The following is a 25,734-nucleotide window of genomic DNA, read 5'->3' as shown; positions in this document are numbered from 1 at the left end:
CTCGGGTGAAAGTCATTATATGCACAACACTGCTGTTTGCAGGGAAATTCGAGAATCAGGGAATAGAGTTCCCATCATCATGAGCCTTCTTCTCAACCTTCAGCTGCTTAGGTGTTAACATGAGCAAGGAGGCACCAGGAACATTTGTAGTTTGCACATTTTTAGGAAAGACTCTGGATACCACAGAAGCAGTATTATCACTCTTTTCAGGTCTTATTCAGACCATATTTACTCACCAAATTTTGATCTAGTTGGGAATCTTTTTAACACTTTGGCATTATGGCAAGGAGTGTTGCTCTCACACATCAAGATGTTGTTTAATCAGGTGTATTTTATTAGTACAGTTTGCAAATCTATACACAACACAGTGTTATAGGAACTCAAACTCCCACAGCAAATCACTTCTTGTACAGTAAAACACATATTTACTGTAATTTACTGTAAATTAAACTATTATCACAAAGCAAAATGGCAAAGGTAAATTATATTTCACAAAGAATGTGTCTTCAGCATTACCTAGAATTACTGTTTATGACAGGTACTATCACTGTTATTAAAAAATCATAGTGCACCTTCTTAAGATTTAGTTGTACATTGCTGCCAAACACTACTCTTTACATAAGAGTATCAAAAACTATTCTGGGTACTAAGCTTGGTCTAAGAATGTTTCCCCACGAAGCCATGGTGTGCTGCAGTTTTCTGATGAGACTAATGAATATTCAGTTTCCCAATCAAAAGTCTATAACTATGACATTTGTGATTCATTTTTAAACTTTATAAGATCTTTAACTAAAAAGGTTACAAAACCTGCAAACTCAAAGAATTAGCTCAAAGAAGTGTTGCAGGAAGCCCAAATATAGCTATGCCCTTCCTGCTAACCAAAACTGTACTAACCTTGGCTCAATTTAAAGAGCCAAGAGGGGTGGAACTCCAGAGCCCTGGGTAAAATCCTGACTATTACAGTCAATGGTACTTGACCGCAATAGGGCCAGATTTCATCCTTAGCATTTTGTCCAGTTTTGAACAACACTCTCTTTCAAAAAAAGTCAACATTTACATTGAAAGACTATTACAGTGTGCGGTATGAGTTTTGAGTGCTACAGAAAGTCATGCATTGCTGGTGCCATTCAAAGCACCCTTCTGGCTTATGAACCCTGGAGAGCTTGAGGCCTGCCACAAAGAATGAACAAACAATCAGATGTTCTTCACTCCTGGGCAGTTGTTTTCTCATGTTTAAATGAAGACTCCCCAACCTTCACTGTACATTGAACTAATCATTTCTTCCTAGGCTAGGTACCATAATTCTTCATAATCATTAATGAATTTATCTTCACAACATCCATGAGAAGCAAGGTAGGATTATGATCCCCATTTTAACCACAGGGAACTAGGTGACACAGCTTAAAGCTAAAATTGTCAAACAGTTTGGGGAGCTCAATCTGAGAAGCCCAGGGCTGCATTTTTCAGAATATTTAATGTTTTATAGCTGTTCAGATGCCCAGCTTCCCTTGACTTCAGTTGCAGTTATGAAAGCTCAGCAATTCACAAATCAGACCCCGGGGTTAGATGCCCAGAAAAATGGAAACCACACATTTATCCTCTGTGTGTTAGGTTTAAATGGTTTCCATTGCATTCTCTGAAGCAAAGGCAAAGATAGAATTCAGTTCTCCAAAGCAGCATTCAACTGCCTAAGTAAGTCAAAAGACGGTCCTTTTTCTTCCTTCATTCTCCTGCCCCTTTCCATCCATGGGAGAGGAGGGGCGAGTTTACCATTGCTGTGGGAAGCAAAGGTTGTTGCTGCACTTGCTACTATTGCCTGCGTTACCCTTCACTTTGCTGTTGTTACAGGAGAAATGCAGAATGGCATAGAGCCCCCATCCATTCCCCTCCCAACAATAAAGACTATCTGCGGCTTGTCTCCTTTGCTACCTGTCCTACCCAGCCCCATAGTTTGCTACATACTGCTTGCCCTGCCTTGTGCTCCTGTCCTGTCCAGCCCCTTTCTTCATTGTTTGCAACCTGCCCTGCCCCCACCTGATGTTTTTTACCTGCCTCTTTTAGACCCCCAACTTCTTGATGCTTGTTTGCTTCTCCTGCCCCACCCAGTCCTCCTCATTTCAGTCTTCTCCACACTGCTCGGAACCATCTTGCAGATTGATCCTTACCCCCATACACCTAAGCTTTCCCAGTACTTGCAATTGCACCTCATTTTCTTTGAGCCCATGTTTACTGCACCACCTCACACCTACTGCTGCTGCTCCCCAGGGTGTCCTTTCCTACTTTTCTTATTCCCCTCATGCTATAGTTTGTAGTTTGCACTCTCCTCCTCCATAGAATTGAATGGGGAGGAGGGACTCACCTCCATTTTTCCTTATCCTTCCCTTTCTTATTTCTATCCCCACACCACCTGTCCAGTGACTCTTCTCACCATCTGCCCTCAGTGGTGGGCCCCTGACTTGGTCACACACTAGGCTTCAGTGGCAGTAGCTTCACCAATGAGGACCTAATGGAGGGGGACTCTGGCCTCCATTGTTGCCCAGACTCTATTCTCAGCCCTGCTGTCCCCATGGAAACCAGCATCAGTAGCACTGCAAATACCATCAGTGCCCTCTCCAAGACAGCAGCAGCAGGCACATGCAGGGACCTTGCCATCACACCTCCCAAAACCACCAAAGAAGCCCCTTTAGTCGGCAGAAAGGGCCAGAGAAGAAAACTGCTAAGATCTGCCCAGGCTTCTTCTAAAGCACCTGTTACTACTGCTGTGGCCCCACCGTGTTCTACAGCTGTCCCTCCCCTGCCAGCCCCTCCACCAGCTCTTGGGGTACTCAATCCTCAGCACCCAAACTGTTCATCCATGTGGGCCTGGCTCCTCCACCCAACACTGCTGCTACTTCCATGACCTCTCTCTCCTGACAGGCCCCTTCCCTCACCCCAAGGAAAGGGCTCAGGATCTATTTGTAAGGGGATGTTCTCCCTTTCTGAAACTTTATGACTCTCTCCTGAGAAAGGGGAAGGGCAAGAGAAATCAGCATCCTGAAACTGACAGTTCCATGGGACAATGTGGAGATGGTAATGATCTAAATCAGCCATGCAGGCAGGCAGGCCAATGAGGGAGTCAACAGCCCAGGGCCCACCCTCTCTGTGGCTACGTCTACACTACATGCTTCTTGAGCAAGCAGCCTTTTGCGCAAAAACTTCTTGTGCAAGAGCATGTCCACACCTCAAAACACATCGCAAAAGCAATGTGCTTTTGTGCAATAGAGCATCCACACTGCATGGACGCTCTTGCGCAAGAAAGCTCTGATAGCCATTCACGGAATGGCCATCAGAGCACCTGTGCTTTTTCCTCTGGAGCGTCCACACTTACCTTTTTGTGCAAGAACTCTTGCACTAAAGAGAGTTATGCCTTGTAAAAGGACATTTACCTAAGGTGGAAAAAGTCCTCTGTTCTGACGTTTTACTCTTGATTTCCTTGCACAAAAGCACATTTGAGGTGTGGATGCTCCATGGGTGTTTGTTTTTGCGCAAAAAGCCTCCAGTGCAGTCATAGCCTGTGAGCTGAAGGGAGCAGCACAGACTAGCTGTGCCAAAGGGGAGGTCAGGACTAAGCTGCAAAGGGAAGCTGCAGGGACAGAGAGATGGCAGATGTTGCCGTTCCACAAGTAACACTGGGGCTGGGATAGCAGATGTCCACCATGCCACAAGTAACCCTGGATTGGGATGGACATCTGCTTACTGTGTCATGAGTAACAGTGGGGCTGATCATGGCATGTGGCTGAAGCAAACAAGGACCTGGCAGACAGACATTGCCAGACAAGAGGGTCTTGAAGCCCAGACTTGGGGAGAGGGCAAGTGTGACTCAGACAGAAGGGCCAATACTGGGGAGAATGTTATCACCTACAGCCTAAGTTTTCTAAAGCTAAAAATACAAAAAGTTCATCCTGAAGAAACATATTGACACCCTCTCAGTCAGCAGTAGAGATGATAGCTGTAGGTCTGCAGCATGTTTTTTTACCAGCTGCACTAACAGAGTAACTCTGACCGTAGCAAAAGCATGCTGCTATCTTCTATGTCAATCCAAGAGGATGAAAGCACATATTTTGTCAGGAAGCATCACACCTAGAAGCGAGACAACAAAGGAATGTTCAATTTCACATTCTGAAGGAAGTATGCTCCAGTGCAGTGCATCTCAACAGGTAGTCTGAAAGGGAATCAGGGCCATAAGGAATTTACATTTTTTTGCAGTCTAAAGTAAGGACATTTGTATTTGCTCTCTCCCCACACACCTTCCTCTGCAAGGTGAAGTGTTCTCTGTCAATTGCTCAACACACACTCATTTTATAAGCTTCAGAGGGGTAGCCAAGTTAGTCTGTAACTGGAAAAATGTTTTTAAAAACTAATAATGTGTAGCAGCACTTTAAAGACTAGCAAAACATGTAGATGGAGGTGCTGCTACACATTTTATAGCTATTGATACATTTTCCCTTTTATAATAAAGGTTAGAGGCACGCACAATTTGTTTGTTTCTCTGCCTTCCCTGTCAAATTTCTGTCTATCCCATTTTCCTTCCCCTGCTCATGATCTCTCCCTCTACAGTTCCTGCCCTTCCCCTCCCAATGCTTGAACTTTCCCCTGCTCCTTGTTCCTCCCCCTTCATGTCTGCTGCTCCTGATCCTATATCCCATCTTCCACCTTGCTTCGCATTCAAGGTGTCCGCAGTGGGAAGCATGAATTTGAGAACACAAGAGACCAATCTCACTATTAGTGCCTGTGCCCTACTCCACAGCAGAACAGTAGAAGCAATCACAGAAAAAGTCCTGCTCCACCTATCTAGCCCCAAGCTGAGGCATACTCAGTGCAGAGGGAACCTTCAATAATTTATCTGCCAAACTCTTAGGCTGTGTCTAGACTGGACAGTTTTTCCGGAAAATCAGCCGCTTTTCCGGAAAATCAGCTGTCTACACTGGCCGTTTGAATTTCCGCAAAAGCACTGACTTCCTACTGTAAGAAATTAGTGCTTTTTGCGGAAATACTATGCTGCTCCCGTTTGGGCAAAAGGGCCAGTGTAGACAGCTGAGATTTGTTTTGCGCAAAAAAGCCCCGATCGCAAAAATGGCGATCGGGGCTTTTTTGCGCAAAACCGCGTCTAGATTGGCCACGGACGCTTTTCCGCAAAAAGTGCTAGACGCTCTTTTCCAAAAATGCTTTTAACGGAAAACTTTTCCGTTAAAAGCATTTCCAGAAAATCATGCCAATCTAGACGTAGCCAGCCTATGAGTAAGTGCAAATGGAGGTTTTTCGGAGCCTTGTAAATTGAGCAGCTTTCGGTGGATTTTCACAATCATGGCAAATTGCATATCTCTGACAGTAGGGGCAACCATGCTGCCAAATTTCAAATTCCTACTCTAAAGCATGGAAGCACCAAGTTTCTCAGCATTTAAAAGGGACAAAAATCAATGTGTTCTTCCCGAACTTTGTTTTTATAAATAGCTAAGATGACCTATTTTTATCTGAAACTTCCCCTCCCAAATGTTACCCTTAAGCAGACTTTAGGCATAGAAATTTTCAGCCCAAATTATGTAAGTTTGGCAAACTAATACACAACCATATCATAGAAATGAAATCTTATAAGTAAGGTTTCTGCTGGGGGAAGAGAGGATTACTTACATTATTCTGGGTTTATTTTTAGACATGTTTTTATGTAGAGGTCCAAAAATGGGTGGAATTTGAGGCTCTCTCTGTGTATATATTGTAATGACTAATGTATATGTTATACATTAGTCATTATGGTAGGATATACGTTAATTAATAGCTTTTTATAATGTTCCCTAGTGCATGTTAATGTAGTGCTGTTTCAAAGAGCATTACATCAAAGTGCACTATGGAATCTTCAGTCACACTGCAGAATCTACACAGACCAATTAATGCAGGACACATTAGTGTGTTTTGGAAATCACACATCCATCACCCACCATACAGTTTCATGTATAAAAGTCATTAGATATGTTACAATGTCTGGTATGTTTGAGGGATAACCACAGGTTTTACTTTTCTGTATTTATTTATTGTCTATGAGTGGAGATATTTTATTGGGGTTTATTGATTAAACCCCAACTAAAGGCTATATATAATATGATGTTTAACATGATGGTTCCCTTTTTAACCATTAAGTCAACAGTGCCCCTAAAAGAACCAGCTTTGCATACATTGGCCTCAAAATGCAAGCCAAGGAGATGTTAATTTCCAAACATTTCAAATGTTATAAACTTATGAATTTTATAGTTCTTCATCTGATGTTCTTAAAAGGTTGATGATAGTTGATGTAGACAGACTACTTCATAGTTTGGTTTTGGGAAATGATTGCAGTCTGTGTATTGTACTCTACAGGTTTGGCATATATTTGATCATAGGTAATGGCTAGTGAATTTAGGACTCCTGCTGGGAAGAGGATAAGAGAGAAAATGAACCACACTTGACAAGTATTGTCACATTGCTTAAAGCACTGCTTGAAAGTGCTCAGGTATTACTATAATGAAAGTAGTATTACAACCTATGTAGAAAAAAACTAGATGATGCTAAAATATAATAAAAATTATTCTAAAATTCTGTTTTTGTATCACTCTTTTTGACTTTATACACTAAGCATATCTGTTTTTCATTGGGGTCCCAATTGATCTAAAACATCCTGAATGTTGGCAGACAAGCTTGCTAGAGACTAGCTCCCAGTTACTGCTTCTGTTATTATTACCGAGGAACAGAGAGAGTAAAACTTGGGCTACACGCTGAGAGCATATATTTCAAAAATATTACATGATTCTGTGGGACTGGGAAGTGAAGGGAAGCTGTGATGAAAATGTCAGTGAAAGTGAAATCAAACTAGAGGGATGCTGGACAGTAAGCACAAAGGGGAGTTTTAAGTCTTACATAATATCCTCACTGTCCCTTGTGCAGAAGGAGAGGGAGCCGGGCTTGCTTCTTTTGTTCGAGTCCAGAAGAATTTCTTTGGGTTCTGTACTAAGAAGCTCCTGATGAAAAAGTCCGGCTACGGGCTGTGATCACTAAATCAGCGTCAGGCAAAGAAATGCGAGTCGGCTGAGAGACAGCAGCATGGAGATAGTTCGGTTAAACAAAGGGAAAGGCAGATGGCTGCGTCACAAACCAGGGTGTCACGGCGCATCCTCACCGATCGCTTTTACCACCACCCCCGCAGCTATGGAAAGCACCGAGCAGGGTAGGGCAGGGCGGTCACCGGGCCCAACAGCTTTCCCCTGGTGTCCTTGTCCGGAAGGAGAGGTCCCGGTGGGGCCTGGCTGCATTTCAGCTCTGTCCAGCCTGACCCTCCCAAGGGACCAAAACGCATCGCGCTTCCCAGCGATGCCGGGCCCCGATCCTGCAACCCAAAGGGTCCGTATGATTCCGCCTCTTGTGAGCAAGGACGGCGCCGGATCGGGCCCTCGGTTTTGACTCCCATTGAAGTCAATGGGGCTTTCGCCGCAGACAACAGGCTCGGACCCTTACAGGGTAACTGAGGATGCTAAGGGGGGGGGGGGGAGCTCAGGCTCTGGATACGTCCGCGCAGGAGGGTTCCAGAGCCCAGACTGCACACACCCTTCGGCACCATCCACACTGCAATCAAACCGCCTCCTAGCCCCCGCCCTCCTGCCCGAGTCAGCTGGCAGGGGACAGTAACTGGTGTCTAATAAAGTGTAGACACCCCCCTAGTCTGGAGAGAAAAATTCAGGCACGTACTATATTAAAGGAAACTTCTCTAGCAGCCCTGAGGACACCACGGGCTCACGCAGGCTACCCGCCGCCACACCGTGATGCGGCGGGGGGGGGGGGGCGTAAATCTGTAACTAATCCCTCCCCGAAGAAAGGAAACTCCGCGCATGGGCGCCCTGCCGAGGTAGCAAGTGCCCCTCCTCCCACAGCTGTCCTGTTTGGGGCTCAGGAATGCACCTTAGCGGGGCTGCCCCGGCGTGCAGTGCCTGGAGCCTTCACAGGGATCCCGGAGTGACTTCGGAGCGAGTCCCTGCCTGAGGATGCATCTTAGCAGGGGTCGCAGCCCCGCCCCCCGAGGATCACAGGGCTTGGCGCTCCCTGCTGGTGCTGCCTGCCCATGCTCATCAGGCGCCCCGCAAAGGAAGGCCGGGGCTGGGACCAAGGCCGGATCCGGAGCCCGCCCTCTCTCGCTCGCACCAAAGCCGCGCTGAGCGACGGACGGAGCGGCCGGGCAGCGGCTGCGGGAAGGCTCCGGGACAGGCTGGAGCGAGGGGCTGCTCCGGCGGGTTTTCGGGATAGTCGGAGCATTGAGGGGCTTTGCCCGCGGGTCCCTTGCCCCGGCCGCACCGCGGGGCAGCCTCGGAGCGGGGGAAAGAGGCTTCTCCAGGCCCCTTTGGAAACAGCCCCCGGGCAGAGGCCGCCCTTGCGCAGGACATGGATGCTGGCGGCTTTGCCCACCCACTAGCTTCCCGAGATGCCCTGCGGGCGGTGGGGGTGCAATATGCTAATTTCCTTGTCTGCCAATTATGTGGGGCAAGTACGCGGCTCGGGCTCTCCGCGGCTGGCGGGCGGGACCTCGAAGTGCCTGCTTGGGAGCGGCTCTGCGCGCTAGCCAATAAAGGCCTATGTGTATCAACTGCGCAAGCGCTAGATTATTCCCGGGAAATCGACAGCTGCCCCCGACGGAGCCACCAGCCCCTCCCGGCATCCTCCTCTCTCCTTCTGTGTGTCTCCAGTCCTGTTTTCTGAACCTTCAGCAGGAGCAGAGGTCGGTCCCCTAGCTTGGTGCTTGCAGCCCAGCCCAGCATAGCGTCCTGTTGAGTGCACGGAATGACATTCAGCCTAGGGATTCGCCTGACATCAACAACACCTAATTACAATCATTTAGAGGTGTGTGAGTGACAGCAGGCTCAATCTTTGGTTGAATTGCAATTAAGGGGAGATCATTATGCGCTGCGCAGTATAATGTATTAATATTTATGGTGTGGCAGGCTCTGGAGGTTTCTTTCGCTGGGAAGATGGAGCTTGAGAGGGGTTTCCAGCAGCCCGCTATTTAGAACAGGGAAGTTTGGAGCGCGCGGGAAATTCGCGGTTGGGTTTGATACAGTTGAGGGAATTCAGATCAAGCAGCTGAGATGGGAAAGAATGAAGGAGAGAAAAATCCAGATCTATGAATTCTTCCTTATTTTATCAGTCGCACCACAAGCCCTGCTTCCCTTTACTCGCTTTTTTCCTTCTCTGATCACTGAGGGTTTCCTCACCTCGTTCCCAGATTAAAGTCTAAAGGGGTAGAATTTTTTTTCTAAAAAACCACTAATTTACTTTATTAACTACACGAAAGACGCTCTTGCCTAGCGTTATGAGTCCAGCTCCCTAGGCACACGATGCGTCAGAAAACAGTTATTCGCATCAAGGTGGGAGGAGGCCGCGATGAGGGTTGGCCTCATCTTGTCCTAATTATATGTCTCCCAGAGTCTCGCTTTGCCCTGCCATGCTGGCCATTGCCAGACTCTCCAATCAGCTCACCCATGCATGTGGTCAGCTGCCAACACCTTTTAAAGGCAATTTACTAGCCATTTGCAACGCCTGCCTGACGCTGATCTGTATAACACACGGAGGGAGAGCCCTGGCTGGCGCTGTGGGAAGCTGGGCTTTCCACTACAACTTGGGGCACTTTTTCAAACGGAAAGGAGGAAGCTTTAAAAAAATTAAACCACATAAATCTCAACACCCTCCGCGAAAAATAATCCCAAATCACTGCAAATCCCGCTTTGACGCAACGCCTGGAAACGCAAAGCCTCCCCCCGCAGCTGCTCCTGCATGGGGTGGGTTTTACGGCTTCCCCCTGTGTCCCTTCCCACGCTCAGAGCAGCAGCAGCAGCGCCTGGTGCTGATCAATTCTGATGTAATAAAATAAACCAGTGAGTCCTCTGGGACCCTCGGAACGCGGCTCCCATGGCAACAGGGACTATGTAACCTGTGTCTAGCTGCTGGAGGCTTTAGCGGGGGCTGCTGCGATCCATCGTTCTCCAGGGAGCTGTGATCTCCACACACTAAGCAAGGGGAGAAGCCATCCAAAGCACCATGCTGTTATATCAGAGAGATCTAGAGCCGGATTAACCAAAACCCATAAAGGAATCGCTAAGGAACCTAGCTAATACAGAAGCTCATGGGTAAATTATCTAGGCTCTGAAAGGTTGAAGGGCAGGATACACCACTTGTGTTTTGAGCCAGTGCTTAAATGCAGGAGTTGATCTCCTGGCCCTTTTTATATATACACAATATTGTAGTAAAAATAGCATCCCTGGGTTGATTTTATATTGTCTAGATATACATACATAATATGATACTCTAGGTACATATGTTGTCCATATACACAGAGGCAACCTTAGCTAAACTCTTTAAGGCAGGGAGGGAGTATGGCTTTGTGTGTTTTGACAGTACCTGGCTGGTGCACTCAATGTGACTGTTACATAAATAATAGCTACAGTACTGAAACTCCACTGTCATTTATATAGGTGTAAATATTTAGATACACTAACAAAATATATTTATATAAACATAATAAGATATATAATTACTTCATAAAGTAATGCTATTCAGTATTTTGATGTATATTATATATGTGATCTTACAGCATGGTGTATATTCCCTCTAAGGCAGTTTCTAATTATTGACATAAGGAATTGGGGACCAGGATTTCTACTGCTGTTTTTTCCCCCATGGCCTTCTACTCACTTGCTGTGTAATCTTTATGCAGTCATTTAACTGTCTCTCTCTCTCTCTCTTAATTTACCCAGCTGTAAGATGAATAAGACCATATTTATTTACCTACAGTGCTCACAAAGATGTTGTGAGGCTTGATTAATTTACATTTGAAATAGTCTCTGTAAGTAGAAAGTGTTATTGTTTATTGCAAACAGAGGAAAGATAGTTAAACACAATAGGTTATGTGAAATGCAATATATATTTTATTTTCATGGGTTAGTGATGACTAATAAGGTATAAAGAGAAGTAAAGCTATAAGTGGGTTGTGCTTGAGCATTTATAACAAATGAAAATCAAAAGGACATTATTCTTCACTCATTCTTTTTCTATAGTTCTTACCTCCTCTTCTATGCTTCATCATTTATTTCATTAGTTAATGTGGTCTAGTTACAACAAAAACAGTATGCAGAGCAGTTTAATTTTGGCCTGAAAGGAGAATATCTATACTGAGTAAATGCAAACCCATTGTATTATAGTAGAAATGGCTACGCCATTGGAATAGTTTGTACCCATAGAATGATTTATTAATGGAGTTAGTATGACATTTCCCTGCACAGCCTGCAGGCTGTCATCAAGACATCTTTGTAATATCATCAGTGCTGCATGGGAAACATAGTATCCTGAAATAAGAGCTCAGAAGAAAACCAAGGACTTCTCTCGGAAATAGTTGATTAAAAATAGATTTGTATGGAGACAATTCCTGCTCCCCTTACTTAAAGGAGGTGAACTTCACCTCATCTGGAGGGCTAGCAAGAGGTCCATGGAACACTTAAGACTTATTTTGAGAATTTAAATGGGTCTCGAGTGGCACACATGCCTTGTGCTAGTCCCTCTGCACAGAGGTTGGGTGAATTTCACCCATGACTAATCCCATTGACTTCAAAGAGGCTACTCGCCTGAGTAAATAGTGTGATACTTATTTTAGATCTTAAGTAAGTGTTTTTAAAATTTGCAGTTTACTGTTTAGGCTTTAAACTACTTTGATTCTATTTCTCAGAAAGTGAAATGTTCAATCTCCCCCTAATCTGAAGTAATTGTCTTTTATACAGAGCTTCTATTTGTAGGTTAGTGGTTAAGCGTAAATACTTTATGCAATTAAGGGACTACTTACACGTGAAATGTGGCACAATCTGTTATACAAGAAATCTCAGAGACCTAGAGACAAAGTATATGATTTGGTTTACAGTCATCTTAGAAGTGGAGATCTCTGTATACAGAATTTTTTACTAGTTCTTTTATTTAGTTTGATGTTTGAAATTTATTGGGATACTTACCAACAAAAACAAACTCAGGAAGAGAAATTAGCTCTATGTAACCTATTCTCTGTGTTCTTCTTGCATGTTGTTTTAAAGAAAATGTTGAACCCTAGTTCTTTTCTTTGCACTTCATGCTGCTTCTATGATTTGGGGCCTAATCCAAGTTTGGATTAATAGAAAGTATTACATTGATACCAGTAGAAGTTAAATTAGGCCTTTAATAGATCAGATAATCTTTTCTGGTGAATTCAATATTTTAGGCTCATGCAGGATCAACAAATGTTGATTTATTTGCATTATTACTGACCCAGTTTTTTGGATCAAAGGTGCTATTCAAAGCCTAGATACTGCTACCTTCACATTGAATATTCACATTGAATAATATCTTGTTCTGTGAATTTACAGGCGTACTCACTGGTTGTGTCTAGACTGGCCACTTTTTCCAGAAAAGCAGCCACTTTTCCGGAAAAACTTGCCAGCTGTCTACACTGGCTGCTTGAATTTCCGCAAAAGCACTGACGATCTCATGTAAGATTGTCAGTGTTTTTGTGGAAATACTATGCTGCTCCCATTGCGGCAAAAGTCTTTTTCCGAAAAACTTTTGCGCAAAAGGGCCAGTGTAGACAGCAGAGATTTGTTTTCCGCAAAAAAGCCCTGATCGCAAAAATGGTGATCAGGGCTTTTTTGCAGAAAAGTGCTTTTGCGGAAAAGCGTCCTGCCAATCTAGATGCGCTTTTCCGAAAATGCTTTTATCGGAAAACTTTTCCGTTAAAAGCATTTCCGGAAAATCATGCCGGTGTAGACGTAGCCACTGAGTAAAATATTCCTCAATGTGAGAAGAGTGGTAAAAGTAAATGATCAGGAAATATAGGGTAATGATACAATATTCTGTTAGTATTATAATCCATAAGTTTTAGCTATCCCTTAGGACTGGAGTCAACAGCTTTGCCACTGTTACAAAAGACAGGCATGATGTGAGGAACTGCAAATAGAAATACTTCCTTCTACTATCCATAGACAGTAAAAGATGTTTCCCCTGAAGGTGTTACTTTTTTTTTTTTAAAGCAAGTGGGCAAGAAGGTAAATCAACCTGCAGACTTTATCTGATGAATGCTGCCTTCATATGAATCCTGTTTGGTCTTTATCTATCAAGCAGAGACTGACTTCAGTTGCAGTTAATATAAAGATTTATTGGTCTAAGAAGTAAATATTGACCAAGGTAAAGTCAAGGTCACTGTTTACAGTAGAGGGATAATAAATCTTGATATTCACTTAAATATGAAGTCAGTGAGCCAAATTTTTCTCTCTTCAGTATAAGATGCAAAGTAACAGCAATGAGATGAATAGATTTATATTGGTATCACTGGGTACAGTATTCGTCCAATACAATGCAAGCATTGTTAAGTTAATTCAGAATCTATATATCAATAGTATTACCACTGTGGACATAAGCTTCCAAAATGTAATTGATTTGGCTTAGAAACTAAATTTCTAAAAGTAGAGGTCTTAAAAATTATTTCCTGAAAGTGAAGAATAGTTTCACTGCAGAATACTGCTGTGTATTGTAGATTTTTTCATTTACGATCTGATTGGTACATGTGGATCCAGACTTTAATGCTCTAAACTACTAAGGGAATTAAAAAATAAACTTACTGATTTGAAACAACTAAATTCAAAGAATCATGAACCTGGATTGTTTTTCTTGCAAGTAATACAATACAATTGCAAGCACCTTAGTCAGAATACTAGGTGTGGTGTGGTTTGGGTAAAACAACTATGACAGTATTATTCATTGAATCTGATAGCCTTCATTTCTACAGTACCTTTATAAATAATCTTGACACTCTCAAGGTAAGTGTTCATATCTTTATAAAAATAAGATGTGAAACCATTTGGCTGTCATATTTTATTGGTCCTTATAGATTTAGCTGCCTATCTTATTTCGTAGGGAGTTATTGGGGCCTTTTAACTTCTCACAAAATGCCCAGAAATCACCAATTCCTTGGACTTCTCTTCAATATTATACTATATTCTGTTTCCTACATGGCTGAGAAGAATATAGCTTTTATAAACCTCTCAGGATGCTTCATGAATTTTGTCAGAATTAGTATAAGTGCCTTTCTCCTTTGTTATCTCCTTAATAGATATTTTTTCCTGGGCTCCCTGTCTCAGTTGTCTGTTGGAAATGCTGCTTTCTCTGTTCTCTGGAACAAAGAAATGGCTCCTGTTTAACTTAATCAAATACTCCCATCTCTTTCTGATAGAAAGAATAGTGGCCAATTTACCGCAACCACTATTAAGTCCTCAACAGTTTTCCTGTGTGTGGGTTTCTATATGTTCCTTCAGTGCAACCTTTATGTTTTTCCTAGGCTATTTCCCTCTCCTGCATGCTCTTTAAGAAGGCAGGCACACACAAAATCTTACACAATTATTTTGGTTGAAGACCATAGTATTGTTTCATTAAATTATTTCTTGTAATTACATGACTTTTACTCACTGCACATACCAGGGCTTCTGTAAAAGAAAATTAAGAGCGTTCTTAGTGCCAAACTCTGCAGGCTTTGCTCAGCCCTTCTGCATCCAGAATTTCCAATGCCACTAATGAAAGAGCCAAATGCCACTGACTTTAGTAGGAGTTTTGCTTGAGTAAGAAATGATCCTTAATATGTCTCCTGGATCATATTTCCCAATCAGATTTTCAGATGATCTCTGCGAACATTAGGTTTCCATTCTCAAATTTTAGCTACATTTTCCATCCATCGCACAAAATAATTGACCCTAAAATATGAACCTCTACTGGATTAAACAGTAAAACTAGCATTCAGTTTCTGTTGCTCACTTTACCCAAGTAACTGGACCCATTGAGTCAAATGGGACCACTCTCAAAGAGAGTGAAGCAGCTACCCCAGGCTGTACACAAAGAGAATAGCTTTGTCTTTGCTCTCTCTACATTAAAATTATGTCATTAACACTGAAATCCAAATGACAAAAGAAAACTAATTTTAAAAATAGGGTTCTGATTTTATTTGTAGGAAAATCTGACCTTTTCAGATCTAGCCCTCTAGTAGGGGCTGGATTTTGCATACCGACAAATTATACAGTTGTCTAGGATAGCAAAATATTAAGGGTAGCAAATGTTAAATGGTTAGTTATTGTGTGAGTCCATGCATCTGTGAGAGACAACTGAACATTTTCTAATTTTCTCAGGATAGCAAATGCACCCTCTAAATTGTGTATATTTGAACTGGGGACCAAAGACATTCTGGTGCAATAAAATGGATGAAAGTAAAAAATGCTACAGATAGTGGATTGAACAGTACTGAAGAGATAGGTAAACACTGCAAAAGCATTTGCAGGAATATTTGTTAAAACATTTAAATTAATTTGTTTTGACTCTGTGTCCCTTTTATGGTTGCTATCTGCAGATATTCTAGCAAATTAGTTTTTTGTCAGGGATGCTCACTGAAACAGCTAATTTTAATTGGATGTAGGAGAATATTCAGAGCATGTGTATTTGCAATTCACAGTCATGAATTTTTGTACTGGAACTCTGATTCTCAGACTTCAGTTCTGGGCACAGAAATATATCATGGAATTGATTGGTCTAATCAAAACAAGCTCAAATTTCAAATACTCATAGAGCACTTCTTGTGAACAGACCATTGCACAAGAGTTACTTGCACAAAATTATTCAGCTAATGATTGTGATTTGTTTTACCTAATTTTCTCAAGTCTATTCACAAGCAATGTGCAAATAAAAAAAAAGGTGATTTTTGTTAATTATTTGCCCTCTCTGTTGTAATGAAAGAGTTGGCTTCATTGACAATTGTCAGCTTCTTTAGGTCCAGGTCCTGCAAAGGCTTACTTTTGAGTTTCATTTTAAACATGGATTATTCCCTGGGGCAAGTAGTTTTTACCCAAAAAAGCTTATGCTCAAATAAATCTGTTAGTCATTAAGGTGCCACAGGAATCCTCATTTAGTGCTTGTCATGTGTGTGATCCTTCTAATTTTGACTTTCATTATAGTTAAATATTTTTGATGAACTAAACAATGTGGGTGAAGCATCAGTGAAAACCCTATCTGTGCCACTGAATTGTCATCAATAGCTATGGAAGGGCACACAGTACTTGGGAGAATTGTGGTTGACTTTAAAGCTGTTTGTAGTTGGGCTCTAAACAGATGTTTTACATTTTAATTTTTAGTTAAAAAAATTCCTTTTTAATACTAATTCAACTGCCTGAACAGTGAGAGGAAAATATCTCATTGGCATATGTTGGAGTTTAGGTACATTAGGGATGTAGTTCTAGTTTCTAAAGATTTAATATCATACTATACATTTACAGGTGGCATGCAGCTGCACAATCACTGTTGTGTTATGAAGAGAGGTGAAACTCTAGACAGAACATTAGGTATACTTTTAATGGGAGAGAGAAATGACAGATGACTAGAGAAAGGAGAAAGTTACTGACTCCCTGAGTATCTGCCTTTCTGGAATTTGGGGAAAGAGTTCATTCAAATGGAACTCCAAAACATAATAAATGCAATTGTTTCTTTTTATATGTGAGTAAATTACAGATTCTTATTGTTTGCTGTGGAGATATGGTGCCTTTTTAAAGCACACTGCATGAGATGTATTTGTTGACTCTTTCTTATTGTCATCACTAAGTTTGCCATCAAAATTTAGGCAACAATTCTCCCTTATTTTGTATCTTTGTCTGTATTGCTTGCAAAGTATAAAATACATTTTAAAAAACCTGTAACCAAAATGCAACCTTGACTCACTTCCAAAGGGAAATAATTAAACACTGTGTTCTCTGTAGGAAAAACCTGATCATTTAAATCACATATTTATTTCCCTTATTGTGTTCCTATATAGGATAAAAATCTGAATAATTGATTTAATCTGCATTAAGAAGTAATTATAGGATATTGCTTGGAAGGTAATATTCACAACATTTAACAATTAGAAATGCTATACTTTGTTATAGTTTGTGGTATTGATAAAGCATTGACTCTAAATTATACCGAAATCTATCTAAATTTCTACTCAATACAAAACTTTTCTGTCAACTCTCAAAATGAAAGAGAAAAAAGTGAAGCATTCACAGCTAGAAACACTCAGAGATTTTAGGCTAGAATTCAACGATTTCAGCAGTAGGGAAAATCCTTCCTAGTTTTGCAATAAAGTACATGCCTAATACAATTATTATCTAAGCAGATACAATACAATTATTATCTAAGCAAAAATGTGAGCAGAGCTTCTGTGGCTAAAGAGGCATATGTCAAGAAAAGTGACTACACATTTTAGTACTTCTCATTATTTCAGTACACAACACAGACTACTTCCTTTTGTTTCCCCTCTGTGAAACTATGTTCATGTAAACATAAAAAATGCAGAGTTAATGGAATGGAAAAACACAGACAAGCTCATATTCCTGATTTATGAACAATAACTGTACTAGTTTCCATAGATATCTGTGATCAAGTGCCTTGTTTTTGTTACAGTCAAATCAGTTCTAACACTTTGTTTGCTTGACCAAGTTAACAACACAGGTGAGAGAATGACACATATCACAATTTGCACAGTCCATGATAATGCTTATGGGCCAAACCTTCAAAAATGGCACACAAAAATGGGAATTTGCAACACAGATACAAATGTACTAATGCACGTGCAAGTCAGGCTTTGCACAAAGCTGTGTGCACATGCAAACCGTTCATTGTGAACACGTGTTAGGCTATTGCAAACACCTATTTGCACATTTTTGTACATTTGGCTTACAGTGTCAACAGCAAAATCAGCATAACACAGACTAGCTGTCATCATCTTTTATTTTCATAGGTCTTTCTTGGGCCCTTTTTCTGTTCTATCTTGCTCACAATGTCGAACATATTAACTGTTAACATTCACAAGTCAGGGACTGAATTATCCAATAAATATGTACCTAAAGTGAACTAGGGGGACTTCCACTGTTTTTAGCACAAATGAGATTTGATCACATTAACCAGCTACCAGAAATAAAAAATATTTGACTATATTTGACTAATGCTATTGTAATTCCTGTATTCCCAGATCTCCATTTTTCTCCCTATGCCCTTCGTTTCAGCTGTCTTCACTTGATCTAAAATGTCCAGTCTTAAACTGGGGCAGAGACCATGTTGTTTGGTTTAATACACATCTAAATATTTAATAAGAGTAGAGAGCTTTATTCATAAAGCAACATCAGTCCTTTAGATACAGATACAGATCCTTTAACTCTTATTTTTCTCTTCAAAGTGTTAATTCCTCTTCATCTTATTTTACTGATAATACATCTAAATAATGGAATACTGAAAACTGTTGGAGAATAACAGTTTTCCACTTAAGCAGTATACCTTAGTTATATGTGAAACAATCTTTTTTGGCAAATAAAAGGCAGCAGCAGGTTTAAATAGCCTTGAGGCTGCATGTTGCAGCTGCTGAATAGCTTGTCACCAGTTTTCCCCAGGCCAAATGGAAAAGCATAGTACTTTACACACCATGTGAAAAGTTATCAACCCAGAAGAGCTCACAGCTTAATTCAGACCAATTCAGCAGACCAGTGACCGGACGCTGAAGATGAACCAAACAGCTGTCAAATTATAATGACGTTCAACTACTCTAACTTGGGATCAATTTAAACCAGTGACCTTCATATCCTTTTACTAAGCTCTTATGCAATATAGTTCCATTGGCTGAATATTTTAATCCAGACAACCTCCTGCAGCTTTGGGGGGGAGGGCTGTGTGCATGTGGGTATGCTACTACACTTGGGATCTTGTCTAGTCCTCTGGCCCTTCCAGACTGAAAGCCATTCACACATTACATGTCTTCATTCCAAGGGGAATGCTAACTGCTTCCCTTTTTCAGTTGGGATTCCTAAGAGGATCATCCCAAACCACCAGCCTTGCCTTTAATTATTTTTCTTTATTATAAACTGCACTAGAAAGCCATTTCTGCCTGAACAGTTCAGGGCAGCAGGTGTGGGAGGCAGACACTTGGTCTCCAAGGGACCTACCTGAAGCATAAGGTAAGCTACTTAAGCCACACTTGGGACCCATTTTTCGATTACTGTATTCATCGCCTTAGACCTGACCTACACCCTGGGAGACAGAAGCTTGTTTAATTGGTTGTTGTTGACATTCCTTCAGGGATGTCAGAAGAGAAGAGGTATCTCAAAGGGAGAATATTGTATGTTAGTCCAGCACTATGCATGGATCTGACTGACATTTTCCTTATTCCTTCTTATGTACCATTACCACTCTGTCATACAATGTGTATTATGGTCTACACATTCCTTTGCCTTAATAAATACAAAGAGAAATGGGGGAAGGAAGGAAGGATCTAATAAAAATAGTGTCAGTCACCCTGGTAAGAATATCAGATTTTTTTAAAAAGAAAGAAATGCTGTTGCTGCTCCAGCCAACGTCACAGCATTTTAATTATGATTCTAATGTAGTTGTAGCACAAAACCCGGCAATTTTCATGACAAAGTACTGTGATTGCACAAAGCATTTTTAGAAAAAATAAATCTTTACGGAATACTTTCATGAAACATATTAAGATTCAATTCCTGCATTCATTAGTAAAATCAAATAGCATGTGGGGGGATGGTTATTTGAAAAATGCATTCAATGTAAATTGGTCTTGTATTGTCAGGCATAATATTGAGAGTGGCTCTCCAGTACCTTATCACTTCAGTCATTGCACTGCCAGCTGCACATTATGCCTCTAGGTGTGTAAGATTTACCAAGCGTTTTAATTTTCACTCTTGGTGGTGTTAAGCAGTTGAGAGGTACTTAGTGTACTGTATATTAATCCCAAATTGATGCACTAACAGTAGCAAAAATAAGGTGCTAATGAAAGTCAGAAGTTAACCTTGGTTCAGTTAAAATATTTATGTAGCAGTGTACAGCAGCAATATTAATCCTATCTGGCAGTCCATACACTTTCTTATATTCGTGCCCATCACCATAGCGCCTCCCAAGAGCAAGGAATGAACTTGCTGTGAGTGCAGGAAGAGAGCAAGAGGCATTTTTAGGATTTTGCTTTTGGGATTATTGCTGAGTAGAGGAAAGCAGACATACTTGAGAGAGTAAGGGTGATGTTACAAGAGAGTTTGGATGAAGGAGCAGTGTTCACACTGAGTTCTGAATACTGTGACATTAGCAGTGCTGTGTCATTAACCCACAGAGATAAGAAAACTCATTCCTATCTTTAAAATTAGACATCTCTGGTCATATGGGCTATCCAGTGTCTGAACTGTTTGGTACATCTGCTTTGACTGTAAACTCCTTACACCAATGGTTTCAATTTCCTCAGATTTGTATAGAACTGAGTTGAGAGAGCTCAACGAATAATAGTAATGATGATGATATTAATAATTAATCAGCATAAAAATAGGGGAGGGGACTATGATAAACACCATGCAGAGCAACATAGTCAAGTAATAAATGTATGTCAAGGAGGAAAATAAATCCAAAACCACATACATTGAGTAAACTGAACCAAAAAAAGATAAATGGGATATTAGAATAAGCAGTGGACAGCATTATTTCTAGGTGTCAAGATCAGAAACACCACCCTAGGGTTAATAGGAGACTAGCATTCACTGTTGCAGAGTGAGCAAAAAGGAAATTAAGGAATACTACTTATCCAAATAGCAGGGTTAATTTCATTACTCAGTTTCTTAATGAGGCACTGTTCCTCGAGTGTAGTGCACTGGTGAACCAGAAGGGGTCAGCTGCTTCATATGGAAATAGAATGGTATAGAGAAGGGCCTTTAAAGAACAGAATTTCTACAGAGCTCCTTCTATGTTGAGTCATAAGGGATTTATGCACCTAACTGCCACTTTAGGCACCTAAATCCAAAATGTAGATCCTCCAAATCCTGCTCAGTTACTAACTAAACCTGTTGGTGCCTAAATTCCCTAGGCACTAAGTGTCCATGGATAAAGTCCCCGAGGACCTTAAAATATGCCAGGGAGCATGCAGCCTTAGCCTGACCTAAAACCTGGTGATTGTGGGATGGGGAGTTGTATCTTGTGCAGATTTGAACCCGTGCAAAATGCTGCTGGGACAAAGTGGCTGGCTGCTATGTACTGTGTCTACATGTAAATGACACAAAATGAAAGCAGTGGAGAACCGGGTCCAGCATTTTACCAACCTGCATCTCCCCTGACAGAGATTTGATGGGGATCTCACCAATTCTGAAAAGTTGTTTGAGTGTGATTTAAAGATGATGGTTTGAAATTTTAAATGAAATAATCACCCCTAAGTTTATAAACATTTCTAGGTGTCCTAAGTGAAAAGCTAAGTTCTGACCTATCTTGTGCCCACAGGCAATTTATTTAGCCACCTGAGATCATGCAAGTATGTAATGGGGCTTTAAAGGGGTCTCTAGATTAAATAGCTAAAACAAGGATATCTGAACTAAAGGAGATTTTATTGTCTTTTTTTATCCAGCTGTCTTTTCTCACATCTGTCCTATGCATATCTTCATTCACCCATGAACAAATAGTGCCAAGGGGCCAGTCATCAGAAGCCAGGGCAGTTTGGCCTTGGTTCACAGAAAAGCAATAAAAAAAAAATCAAACAAACAATTGGTAGACACCATGGTAAGTAGTAAGGTCTACAATAAACATACATATTTGATAAATTCCATCCCAGCCTCCACTGAAGTTCTCAGAGACAACACACGTGAACTCTCACTCCATTTGATCAAAAGCATTTTTGGAAGCCAATGAGCAAAAGAAAGCATTTGCAATAACTGCTAGCTAGTTACATAAGATTAATCAGTCACCTAAAACTGATAAAAGAATTTACCCCTGTAATGAAACACATCTGCCTGGGCCTTGACTAATTTATGACTGTTTGCAGATCATTAACTAATATGTTGAACCAAATTTGGGAGTCAGATGGGTCAGAGAAATTGGTACATTTAGAAACAAAGTTTAGCTCTTTTTAGCTTGAGGCCAGCATGTTATTTTTTTGGTGTCATTGTCATAAAGCACCTACATACTACCTCCAAATGTCCTAACATTTGCAACGGATGACAAGAAAGCAAAAAAGACCATTTCACTAAAGTATGCTGTGAGCCAGTAAGGTTCTGAAGGCTTCATAATACAGAGAATGGCAGAGAACTACAAACCTACTTCAACAAAGCAGCAAAAGCATGTGACAATTCAGGCAGGTTAAACACTAAAAAGAAGCAGTTCTTCTGTTCCATCCCATTACCGCAAAACTATCTGTAACCTGATTTGGAGGCCTTTCCAATTTCCTTGATTTGTAGTGACTCTAGACACTTTGTAGTTTATCTGCCCCTCTGCTATGCCACACCATGAAACCAGATGCTGCAAGGAGAGGCCCAGCAGGAAAAGATTAATAAGATCATTGTTTGGCATGTAGCCAGGGTACCTTGCAGTTGGGATCTCTTACCTTCTGGCAATCAGAGCAGTCTCATTTTGTCGGCACTAGCCCAGGCTTAGTATAGCTTTAAGTAGGCAACAGCAAAATTTTGGTTCAGGTCTTCTTTTACACAAAATCTTAGTAAAAGAAAAAGGAAACCACACCGAGCTAGTGTCAAAGCATATACAAACAAGATACTAACTTAAGGTGACATCAGAAGGATGTTTTGTTTTAGGAATAGTTCCATCTTGACAGTTTGAGGCTTTTAGGGCATGTCTATACTTACTGGAAGATCGACGCTCCAAAGGTCGATTTTCTTGAGTTCGATTTAGTGGGTCTAATATAGATCCCTAAATTGAATACTGAGGGCACCTCCTGCTGGCATCAGGTACTCCTCCTTTTGCAAGAAGTAAGGGAAGCTAATCGGAGTGTTTACTCTCATTGGCCTCACACAGTGTGATGCCTCTATGGCTCTGCTTAAGGTCAGCCAACTCTAGCTACACATTCTGCATAGCTGGAGTTGTGTACTTTAAGCTGACCTTCCTGGTCTGGTGTAGACCTGGCCTTAGAGATTAAGCATTACAAAAGAATGTTCTCTATATATTCTTTGTATATATATATATCTGAATATAAATGATTGAATACACCTTTCATGAGTGCAAGGATTTGCTTGAGTCCTGGCCAATTCCCTCCCTGCCTTTCCACTGAAAGTCAGGTGAACCAGACCTGTTCATCCACACAAGAGAGGCTGTATTTCAGTGGTGTCATGCATGGGAGACTAAATTGCCTGACTAAGAAATGCTAAGCACGGCTGAATATCAATTCCAAAGAACCTTGGGATAAGAGACACTATAAACCAGGTAAATCATCATCATAAGGCAAATGCAAAAGACAAATATGTCCCTCAAATATATCCTTCAATCAGAATAAATGCAAAGTACTCCACTTAGGAAGGGATAGAAAGACAGACACATATAAATGGGAAATGAATGCCTATGAAGGAGTACTGTGCAAAGGGACCAATGGATCATAGTGAACTACAAGCTAAATAGAATCAACAGTATAACAATGCTGCAAGAAAAGTGAAAATGTAAAAACCCTTCTGGGAAGTATTAACAGAAGTGTTATAAGTAAGACATGAAAAAGTGCCCTGTGGCATGCTGATTAGGCCACACCAGGAGTTTTGCGTGTAGTTCTGGATGCCACATTTCAGGAAAAAACGTGGACAAATTGGGAAAAAAATACAGAGAAGGGCAACAAAGATGATTAAAGATCTAGAAAACAAGACCTATGAGGGAAGACTGAAAAAATGGGTTTGTTTAGCTGGAAAAAGAGAAGACTGAGAGGGGACATGATAATGATTTTCTTGTATATAAAAGGTGGTTACAAGGAGGAGGAAGAAAAATGTTCTTCTTAACCTCTGCTGATAGGATGAGAAGTGATGGGCTTAAATTGCAGCAAGAGAGGTTTAGGCTGGATATTAGGAAAACCTCCTAACTGCCTGGGTGGTTAATCACTATAATAAATTGCCTAGGAAGGCTGTGCAATCTCCATCTTTGAAGATTGTTTAAGAGCAAGTTAGACAAACATCTGTCTAGTTGGTCCTGCACTGCTATGTGGGGTAACCAGGCTGAGCATAGTTCTCTTACGTCCCATATAGGCAGGGGCTTGGAGTGCTGCTCCGAAAGCATATCCAATTGTGGCAGGCTGACATTACTCCATAGCCGCAGACTAATTTAAGGATCAGCCTTCATAGGCTCATACAGCAAGGTAGTGAGAAGAGGTAATTCAGGGGGGTGCTTGTGGAAGAAGAGGCTGTCGGGAATTATATTTTGCCTTCAGTCTAACTGCACCCGAACGGTTGTCAGTGGTTAACAGACAGCAGCTCCATTTAGGAGGTGTCAGTCAACTCTAATATCTCTAAGGGTATGTCTACACTAGCTTGTTAATTCGAGTTAGGTAGGCAAATCAGGCAACCAGAGTTGCAAATAAAGCCCTGGATTTAAATATTCCGGGCTTTATTTGCATGTTCCCGTCCGACCACCATTTTTAAATCCCCTTAGTTTGAACAAACTGCCCGCGGCTACATGTGGCAGTTTAAAGTTAATTGAAACTAGGTCCTTAGTTCGGATTAACTGTTACACCTCATTCCACGAATTAACGAGCTAGTGTAGACATACCCTAAGAGGGCTACTCAGCCCTCTCTCTGTTCCTCCAGCTATCACTCAGCTGAAGAGACTCCACCACCCACATAAGAAGATTGGGGAAATATCCCTGATGTCATTCCCCTGTGTCCCTGATGCCAGAAAAGTAAAAGATCAGAGACTCAGACTCTGCCCCTGGCCAGAGGCTGGGGTTGGATGGTCCTGCAAAAATTCTGCAGCCACTACTGAGAGATGCTCCTTCCTCAGGATTGCAGCAGTGCTGCATGGATATGAGCACTGGATCCTCTGTAGAGCTCCAACTGGGTCCACACCTATGGAGCACCAGAGCCAGGTTTTGATTAATAATTAGTATATTGGCTTGTGAAACACTTTGGCTGTGTCTACATTGGCGCAATCTTGCGCCAAAGTGGCCTCTTTTGCGCAAAAACATGCTGCCTGTCTACACTGGCGGGGAGTTCTTGCGCAAGAACACTGATGTTCTAATGTATGAAGTCAGTGCTTCTTGCGCAAGAACTATGATGCTCCCGCTCAGGAATAAGCTCTTTTGCGCAACTGTTCTTGTGCAAGAGGCCAATGTAGACAGGCATGAATTTCTTGCACAAGAAAGCCTGATGGTTAAAATGGCCATCAGAGATTTCTTGCGCAAGAGTGTCTACACTGGCACGGATGCTCTTGCGCAAAAGCACATCTCTTGTGCAAAAGCACATGCCAGTGTAGACGCTCTCTTGTGCAAATACTTTAACGCAAGAACTCTTCCGTTAAAGAGTATTTGTGCAAGATCATGCCAGTGTAGACATAGCCCCTGGGTTCCATCAGGGTGAACAGTGCTATATAATATGTCATTATCACTAGAGAGGGTAGAAAAAAATGGAGTTAGGAAAAAATCTAAACATTCCTCAGACATGTGGTTTTTCTGGACAGAAGTATTGGCTGAAATTCAAAACTTGGACCCAAAAAATAAAAATATTTCAAATATTGAAATTTTATCAGCCCTGATTACCCCTATCTGAAAAGAAGAATATTTTAAAATCTCATCTGAAGATTGCCTTTAAGGAATCTAGAAGTTGAAATGTAGCAAAAGTTGTGAGACTGGAGTAGCCAGCAGTATATTAGATA

The 25,734-nt window shown here is 41.4% G+C and overlaps 1 long non-coding RNA gene across 1 annotated transcript; it reads right to left on the bottom strand.

Moving 5' to 3' along the window:
* Nucleotides 1–3,989: 3,989 nt before the first annotated feature.
* On the bottom strand, nt 3,990–7,587 carry LOC142827360 (uncharacterized). Its single transcript, XR_012902072.2, has 2 exons — nt 6,925–7,587; nt 3,990–4,119 (listed from the first exon to the last, which is right to left on the bottom strand). It is a non-coding gene; the product is annotated as an uncharacterized LOC142827360 (long non-coding RNA).
* Nucleotides 7,588–25,734: the final 18,147 nt, after the last annotated feature.

This window comes from Pelodiscus sinensis, chromosome 2 (assembly GCF_052426305.1).
Source record: "Pelodiscus sinensis isolate ZL-2025 chromosome 2, ASM5242630v1, whole genome shotgun sequence".
Classification (NCBI taxonomy): domain Eukaryota; kingdom Metazoa; phylum Chordata; order Testudines; family Trionychidae; genus Pelodiscus; species Pelodiscus sinensis.
The sequence above is the reverse complement of the archived record's forward strand: the minus strand, read 5'-3'. Positions and strand labels throughout refer to the sequence as shown.